Here is an 8974-nt window from a genome sequence, read left to right on the forward strand (position 1 = left end):
TTTACCCAAAAATTGTTTTACCCAGTTTTGGCATGGAGTAGCATGATCATTGTGAGGATAAGCAGCACAGAGAAGAAATGGATGATTAACTTCACACTAATGTGCTGCTAAATTAGATAATCCAATAAAGGAGAATGGAATAGTCTTCATTTACAATGATAATAATGAAAATATTTGTATACAACTGCACACCATCCTACAGTACAATGCTGCTCACCAGTATTAGCACCCCTTTATTTTTTTCCATAACCTCTATCATGTAAAGAGAAATACATTGAAATGTACCAAATTTCTATCATCGGGGTCTTCTAATTGGGGGTACAAAGTAATTAAAAAAAGAAATGTTTTTTCCAACTTGGAAAATGGAAATCAAAGGAGAAAAAAAAAAAAGAAAACAACATGTGCAACGACCCCTCAATATTTTTTTGTTGCACACCCTTTGGGAGAGATGACAGCCTCCAAATGATTCTTGTATGGATCTATACGCTTTTTGTACTTCTTAAGTGGTATTTTCTCCCAACCTTCCTTCAAAATTTGCTCAAGATTTTAAACATTTTCAGGGTTCTTTTCTCCCAATGGCAGATTTCAGCTGCCCCACAAGATTTTCAATTCAACTGAACTCAGGACTCATTGCTGGCTATTTTAAAACATTCCATTTTTTCCTTTTCAGCCATTCCTGTGTCCTTACGGATAAGCGCTTTGGTTCATTTTCCTGCTGAAGGACCCATAATCTTTGCCTCCAGTAAAGTTTTCATTTCATTCTAAAATCTCTTGTCTTGATGATTTCCTGATTTCATGACACAGTCAAGATCTCTAGTGCCAGCCCAAGAGCATTGTGGATTCTCTACCATGCTTAGCTGTTGAGACCGTTCTTTCTTTTCTTTTAAAGCTTTTCATTCCATCTGAAAACACATTATTTATGTGCATTGTTTCATCTGGACATAAAACATTTTGCATGCATGATTGTGGTTTGTCAATCATTCCTTTTTGATTTACACAGCAAAGGGTGCCAATACCAGTCACATGGCAAGCTTGACGTTTTCCCTTTTTGTGACTCCCATTGTTTGATTTTTTTTTTGTCATTTGTTGTTTTGTATCAAACAAAAGTCTGTGTAGAATTTTTTTTCACTTGATTCATTGTCCTCAGGAGATATTCAACACTTAGCACTTAAACTTCACGGGTGCCAATGATGGTGAGCTGCACTGCCCCACGAGGTGCTTTTAACATTCTAACATACTGCATATTGACACGCGAATTATTAGAACCATCTGTCAGCATGATGCATTCAAGTTCCCCACCATAACAAACAAGTCCAAAAATAAACACATTATTAGATTAATAAAACTCAGGGTTTAGAAGGCCTAATGGAAAAAGGAGCATCCATCCATTTTCTTTGCCGCTCATCCTCACAAGGGTCGCGGGGTGTGCTGGAGCCTATCCCAGCTGTCAACGGGCAGGAGGCAGGGTACAACCTGAACTGCTCGCAAGGCACTCGCAGGGCACATTGTGACAAACAGCCGCACTTACAATCACACCTAGGGGCAATTTAGAGTGTCCAATTAATTTTGCATGTTTTTGGGATGTGGGAGGAAACCAGAGAGCCCGGAGAAAACCCACGCAGGCACGGGGAGCACATGAAAACTCCACACAGGCAGGGCCGGGGTCAAACCTGGGTCCTCAGAACTGAGGCCAACGCTTTACCAGCTGATCCACCGTGCCGCCATAAGTCAAACCATTTTTTTATTTATATTTATATAGCATCTTAAACAATGTAAACCACCTATCCATTTTCTAAACCATGTGTTGTCCTCATTCGGGTGACACGTGAGCAGGGCACAAGCATCCATACACACCCATATTCACAGCTAAGGACAATTTATAGTCTTGAATGATTATTACATGCATACTTTTGAATGTGGGAGGAAGCCATTGGAAAAACATGTAAAACATACAAGGGAAGGTTCGAATTTGAACCTTGGACCATGAATTATTAAAATTAGGAGTCCATTGTTGTGGCTAAACAGCACAAAGTGCTTCAATTTACGAAACACTTGGATCTAATCAGCGATTTTAGAAAATGGTCATGGTGATTCTTTTATACTCACTTCCATACCTGCTGTCTGTATCAAAAGTAATTTTATCTTGACAAATAATTGCCTGAGTTTCCAAGAGGATGAAAACGAATTGTGATTTTTTTTTTTTTCTTTCCAGATGAAACAATGCGTTAAGAAGCAGCGATAGCATCACATGCACGCCGTTGGGTTTTATTTTAAGTGTCAAACTGAGGAGGAGCTCCAAGTTCGTTAATATCTTCTTACCTGGAGGCCATCCAGCAGTATTTAAAGAACATCTAAGCCTTGGTGCTCTGCTGCCATGGTGCACCTACATCACACACAGTCATTTAAATATACATCATTTTTACATCATTTTAAGTGCAAAAGGATAATAGGGACCCCAATGCCGTTCATACACAACCAAAAAACAAAAGTATGGTTAAATGTTGTTGTCATTTAAAGTAGAAAGATGAACATTTTATTTGGAGGAACAAACATTAAATTGTGGATTAAATCTGTTTCATCATTGCACATGACTGGATTATTTTTGTGCATTGAGAGGCCTCGGACTCGAAAACCTGACACCATATTGAGAGGTCCAAACATGGACAGAACCGCAACCAATTTATTGTTTCTAACAATAATATATTAGTTTATACAACATTTATAAAGTGGAGTCATCTGATGTCAGATGTTAACCAATCTGTGTATGGTGCTTACATTGAAATCTTGAGATTTCACTTACATACTTCATAAGATTTTGTCAATTCTTTATTGTCTAACAAGCTAATCGGGATATCTAGAAAAAAAAACAATCTCTAGTGAGGTCTTACCTTGCAAGTTTATATTCCATTATTCGGATGTTCCAGTGATTCCAAACCTCCCCCCCAAAAGGCCTAATTTATGGGAGGGGGGGTTTAGCCCCTCTCTGGCCACACGGTCTTCACCCCCCTAATCCAAGTCCTCTATGAGGTCCTCTCGGAGCCCCGAGCGAGGGAGCCGGTCTCGGGCTGCGGCGCAAACAGAAATAGAGGCGCTGTCCCAGAGAGAGTTCCCATCATAGGAGGGACAGAATGGGGGGCTTGGAGCTCGCGTCCTGGTCTACGATATCCTGCGGTGTCGAGTATCACACGGATGAAACAAACAGCCTGGCAACTATTTATAAATGAGGATGCCTCACTCAGGAATAAGCGTTGGGTGGATTGGCAATTATCTAACCTTGGACACGTTTGTGTGAAAATGTTCTTTTAAAAAAAACTAACCTAATTGTATTTCCTGTGATTATTTTCGCTGTTGGCTTGTAATTGTGTGACAAAAATGCCTTCACGGCTACCGAACGCAACGAAATTTCAACAAGCGGTTGCCCGTTAAACTCAACGCAGGCCGCATAAGCTGCCTTTCCCCTCTTCCGTCAAAACTTATCACGGTCTGATTTACCCGACTGCAGCTTCTCCCACCTCCCCTCGAGCACAAAAGGCCTTGAGGGAGGAAGGTGGGCGGTCCTGTGCCCACCCACAGCCTGAAGCTATAATAAGAGATTGCAGCAGCAGATCGGTTCCTGGGATTCTTTGGCGGGTGTGTGACTGGCGTGGCAGCGTGATCGACACTCACACGTGGACTGGCCGGGCCCACATACTCGCTCCACACACTTACTATCATATGTACTATGTACTTGGGTCCACAATTATTTGGACAGTGAATGTTTTGCGGATTTATACATTCCCAATACGGACATTTTAAATTTGACATTTACAACTCAGTAATTACACGCATATTACATGATGAAAAAGTTGGGAATGTTCGGTTTTCAGGTGAAATTTCAGGACGAGCCTATAAATGCAAAATAACCTTTACTCATTTTTAAACTTTTCAGAAGGTCTCTAACTGCTCGGTATTATAGTACTTTTTGCACAACTTCTGTTCTCTAAGGAACTGAACAGCACAATTCACAACAGGTGTTTGATCTATGAATCATCCAGTAACTTTCCCGGTCAATTAGAAATTTAAACAGTCATCTACTCATGACACACACACACACACACAAAACGGGCTGACCTCAGGGTCCCAAAGCAGCAACCCTGACACCTAAGAGTAATTTAGTCTTCAATCAACCAAATGTGGGAGGAAACTGGACTCCCTGAAGAAAACCCGGGCAACATGCAAACCCCACACAGGCACGGCCGAGATTTGAACCCCGGTCCTCAGAACTGTGAGGCACACGTCCTAAAGGACCTTGAACATGATTTACCAGTTCTAACCCATGCCCACTTTTACCATACGAGCATCTCCCATGAGTGGCCAGGACTAACCCATCCCCACTTGACTACACATAACTGATCGGAGACCCAGACACGGTTGACCAGTTCTAACTTATACCCCTCAGCCCTTCCCTTATTGCTCCGACCTCATTTCCCCAGTTCAAGCCCAGCAAGCTGTCCACCTAGCCGAGATGGAACCTATATGGGATCCAGAACCATTGGACACTCCTAGCCCATGCTCACTCGGTACCAAGGAAACCCCCATTGAGCTCACATAGTGCCCAAATGGACATGTTGGGCACATCAAAGCAGTGGAATCACATTAACTAAAAAAGTGTATTTAAAGGTCCACTGTAATGTCACGCGTGATTTTTAGTATGTTATTAATGGAAAAAAAGCCAGCCGGAATGGACCCATCCATTTTTTCACCACAAAACATCATTTTGACGTATGCGGCCTTTTCTAACTCCCGCCATGAAAATCCTCTTGAGGGATTTGTTTTGGAGAAGAAATTGGAAGTGACATTATCAGCAGGAACCCAGTCAGGCGGCCTCGTTTGTTTTTTACTAGTTTTACCTGTTGGAAGGTAGTTTGTTGTTCCTTCGTGTTAGCCAAAATGCCGGTTCGTTGTATTGCTGGATATTGCTCGAACACTCAGAAGGATGGATTCACTCCACACTTTTCAAAAAGATCCGGTTCATCATGAAAAATGGATTGCACAGGCACAAAGGACGAGAACTTTGTGTGTTTGTGGACAGGTAGGTGTGTGTATGGAGCTATTAAAAAAATAGTTGGGGGGGGGGCGTAATCCTCTCAGAACGTGACAAAATATCTGTGTACGTAAGTCAGGGGTGCTAAATGCGTCGATGTACCGGTCGGCGCTGTGGATGGCTTCAGGGGCGGCTCGTCCGCCGCGGACGGCTTCGTCGGCGCCTCATCCGCCGGACATGGCTTCAGGGGTGGCGGCCAGCTTCGGCGCCCGGGTGGCCGGGTGTCGGGGAGTCTGTTGTTAGTTAGTAGTGGTCCACATATCATCTAAATATGGCTCGAAACAAGAGGGTATTATTGCCCCGGCCACTTCACTCGATTGTGAGATGTTCTCTTCTTTGAAAAGAGCTTCCGTGTCCCATTGCAGGTGCCACTACATGTTTCAATGGCGAATGTACCGGTGTAACGTCTGACGATGACGTCGCAGGCAATATGGCTACCACTTGGATGTCGAATGAGACTTCTGCAACTTTGCACATAGATGACACGCTCTCCGCTCATATTTATTTTTTCACGTAGACATTGAAGTGAATTATGTTATACGTATACTTCATTACAATATCTATTTTAGAATGTTTATAGGCATGACAGTGGAGCTTTAAGCGGCCCAGCCAAAGGGCAGATTTGAATCCGACTGAACATCATGAACATGTCGGATTTTAGGGAGGGGCAAATGAAGTTGTAACATAACACAGTGAATGAATGTGAATACTTTCCGGATGCGCTGTCGCATTTACAGTGTACCTCGCAATTCACGTTGACACAGCTGTTGGCAGCCACAGCAGTTGTCATTCTACACATGCCGTACGTACGCTTGCACTCATAAGCTGATCCTTCCCTCCCAATTGTTGACTGCCCTTGCAAAACCTTTGACATTTTTTTTAACTTAATAAGAGCTGTATAAATAGCAACGTTATGATGATGTATGGTGTAAATTTGTAACTTAGAGTCTATTGGAGGAGTATTTTTTTTTAATTGGACACACACACACACATATATAGTTTTGCATCATTACTTTTTATATTATCATGATTTACTATGTATGCATTCTACAAGCTGGGATAGGCTCCAGCGCTCCCGCGACGCTTGTGAGGAGAAGCGGCTTAGAAAATTGATGGAGGGACGAATTTTGGATTGCTGTGCGAGGTCTGGATTATGAGTCCTGCTCACTAGCTCTCTCTAGTGGAAAAAAAAGAGACCCTCAACATTGGATTTGGTTTATTTGTAAATGTTCAGAGTTTTGGCATAGTTGAATCCTGAGCATGGGTCTGAACTTGTTGACGGTGAGGCCTCGAGTGTGCTGAGTAAGGAAAACGAGTTCCTGTGGCACACGACCCACCTGCGCATTAGCGGTTGCTGCATTAAAATCTGCTTTGTTTGGAACATCAGCATTCATGGATGAGTTTAATTGATCATAATTTATGGCGTTATTGAACAGGTCTGGTGCAGGAATTCAAAGCAGACGTTGTCATGTAGAGCGGGCAGTTTCGTGGGCACTGAACTCCAGTGTAAGTTCAAGTGTGTGTGCATGTGTTTGTGTGTGTGGTTTCCGAACACTTTTGACCACATGTCTGCAAAAATATTTCATTACTGGAACAAAAGGAGGCCATTAACTGCAATGTAAGAGCTTCTGTCAGCCGCATTCTCGCCACGTTTGTCTGCTTTTCTGGCTCCTCTCCAGCTAATTTGATATAACAATGCAACACACAACGACTCGTCCAATCATCAATGACGCCACATGCTGCCGCTGAATGTCAACACCAACTTGACTTGTTTATGAAATATTAAAGCCGGGAATTACAGGCAGAACTTAATGATGATCGGAGTCATTAGAACTCCGACGCGCTTTGTTTTTGGGTTGTAATGATTCAATTCCGCCACAACTGTATTCAATTTTGGGAAGCCGTAATGTGTTTTCCCGCATCTTTTGTGAGGATGGGATTGGATTGTGGTGTGCACATTGGTACTTTTTTGGGGGGTGGGGGTGGGGAGGTCCATTTGTGTCAGGATATTAGCAGCCATGCCACTCTCCTTGAGGCCTCGTGCATATTTTGGTCCGTAAAATTTCAATTATTCATAATATATTTGATAATTCACATTTTAGTATATTCATATTAGTTGCGTAATTCGGAGTCAATGTTAATCAAATTAGTTATGTTTTAAATTCATGCCATATCAATTTGTTTTACTTGAGTTATATTCAGAATAATATAGAATAATAATTGATTTTGGAGGGGGAAGGTGTCATCCAGTATCTCTTTAGGATAGATGTGTTATTTTGTAAAGAAGAAGAAAAAGTGTAATATTTACAAAAATACACCACTTGGTATCTCCTCTTTTTAAAAGCATAATCTTGTTTTAAAGAAAAGCAATTGGAGACTATTTAAATTACCCACTTTATTAGTACATTTCCATAAATGGCGTCTTTATACTTCTGAGCTGATCCGGCCTCTCCTCGTCTCAGCAGGGTGTCACTTCATCAATTATTGAAGCTCTACTTCACGGTAATACATAATTTGTCATCAATTATTCACGATAATGTGTGCGCAGTTGACTTAATTGTGTTATTGACTTATCAAAAGTCATTTCCTGAAAATCCTTCCAGGATGGGATGTGTTGTCAGCCTTTGTTGCATCACTGAAGATGGGGGTGCGGGGCGGGGGGGGGGGGTATGAATAATAGTCATAGTATTCATTCATAGTGGCTGCGATGGGAGGTCATCGCCTTGAAATGGACCACGAGTACACGGAGTTGATCGTGTTTAATGGGCTTTATTAAGAGGCAAGGAGAAGATTGCTCAAAGTAAATGAGTGATAAACATCAGCGCGGTGCTTTCCAGGCTTTAAAGAGGAGCTGCTAAATAATGGATGAGAGCAGATGGCGGCAGCAAGAGCAACATGAGCGACTTCATGTTTAATTGTTTTAAAGAACATGTCACAACAACGGCGGCGGCGGCGGCGCTGCGTTCGCTGTCTTTTCGGTAGGACGGCCGTCGCGCTAAACAAAAGAGAAACACCCGGGTTGCTTTTTACTTCCCTTAACTGGCACATGGGCGCACTTCCACTGATGATGGCTGATATGATATTTTTACATTAAAGTGCACTTTCACTTCAAGATCAACAATGATTGATTTGTGGAAACACACACGCAGAAATGCAACAAAGCACTGGCCATTAAGTTACACTTTACATGCATTAACATTCACAATAAGCATAGCCCCACTGAAGTGACATATTCACATTATTCATTGGGTATTACTGGGAAGAAGAGTGGATTTAAAAAGTCTACACACCCCTGTTCGAATGCCAGGTTTTTGAAAATGAGCTCAAGATGAATCACTAAAACTTTTTTCCCCCACTGTAAATATGGCCTATAACTGGTACAACTCAATTCAAAAGAAGTCAAATAAACGACTGAGATAATGTGATTGCATAAGTGTGCACACACTCATAGGTGAGGATGTAGTTGTGTTCAGAATTAACCAATCGCATTCAAGCTCATTACAGTATGAACGGTTTAAAATAGCAGTAAGTGTTGGCACAAAACTTGAAAGTCTTCCCCTTGAAAGCATCAAAAAGTGTTGGGAAACTCCAACTGGAAGAGCTAAAATTTAGTTGGGGTTCATATGAGGCACTTTAATTGATGGCAAGTGTGTGTGTTTTCGTGTGATTGGTTACATTTGAAAATCGTCACATTCCCAATTAGAAGAGGGTGTCCACACTTGTGCAAGCAGATTATCTCCATTGCTTATGTTTAACCGGCACACTGAATTTTTGTTGTTGTTGTTGTTCATTTGATTCGTAGAGAATATAGGACACATTAATTGTGCAAAAGTTATTAAATGAATTGTCTTGGTCTAATTTTTGTATGTAAATAAAAAAAACATTTGAACA

The sequence above is a fragment of the Syngnathoides biaculeatus genome, chromosome 12 (assembly GCF_019802595.1).
Source record: "Syngnathoides biaculeatus isolate LvHL_M chromosome 12, ASM1980259v1, whole genome shotgun sequence".
Classification (NCBI taxonomy): Eukaryota; Metazoa; Chordata; class Actinopteri; order Syngnathiformes; family Syngnathidae; genus Syngnathoides; species Syngnathoides biaculeatus.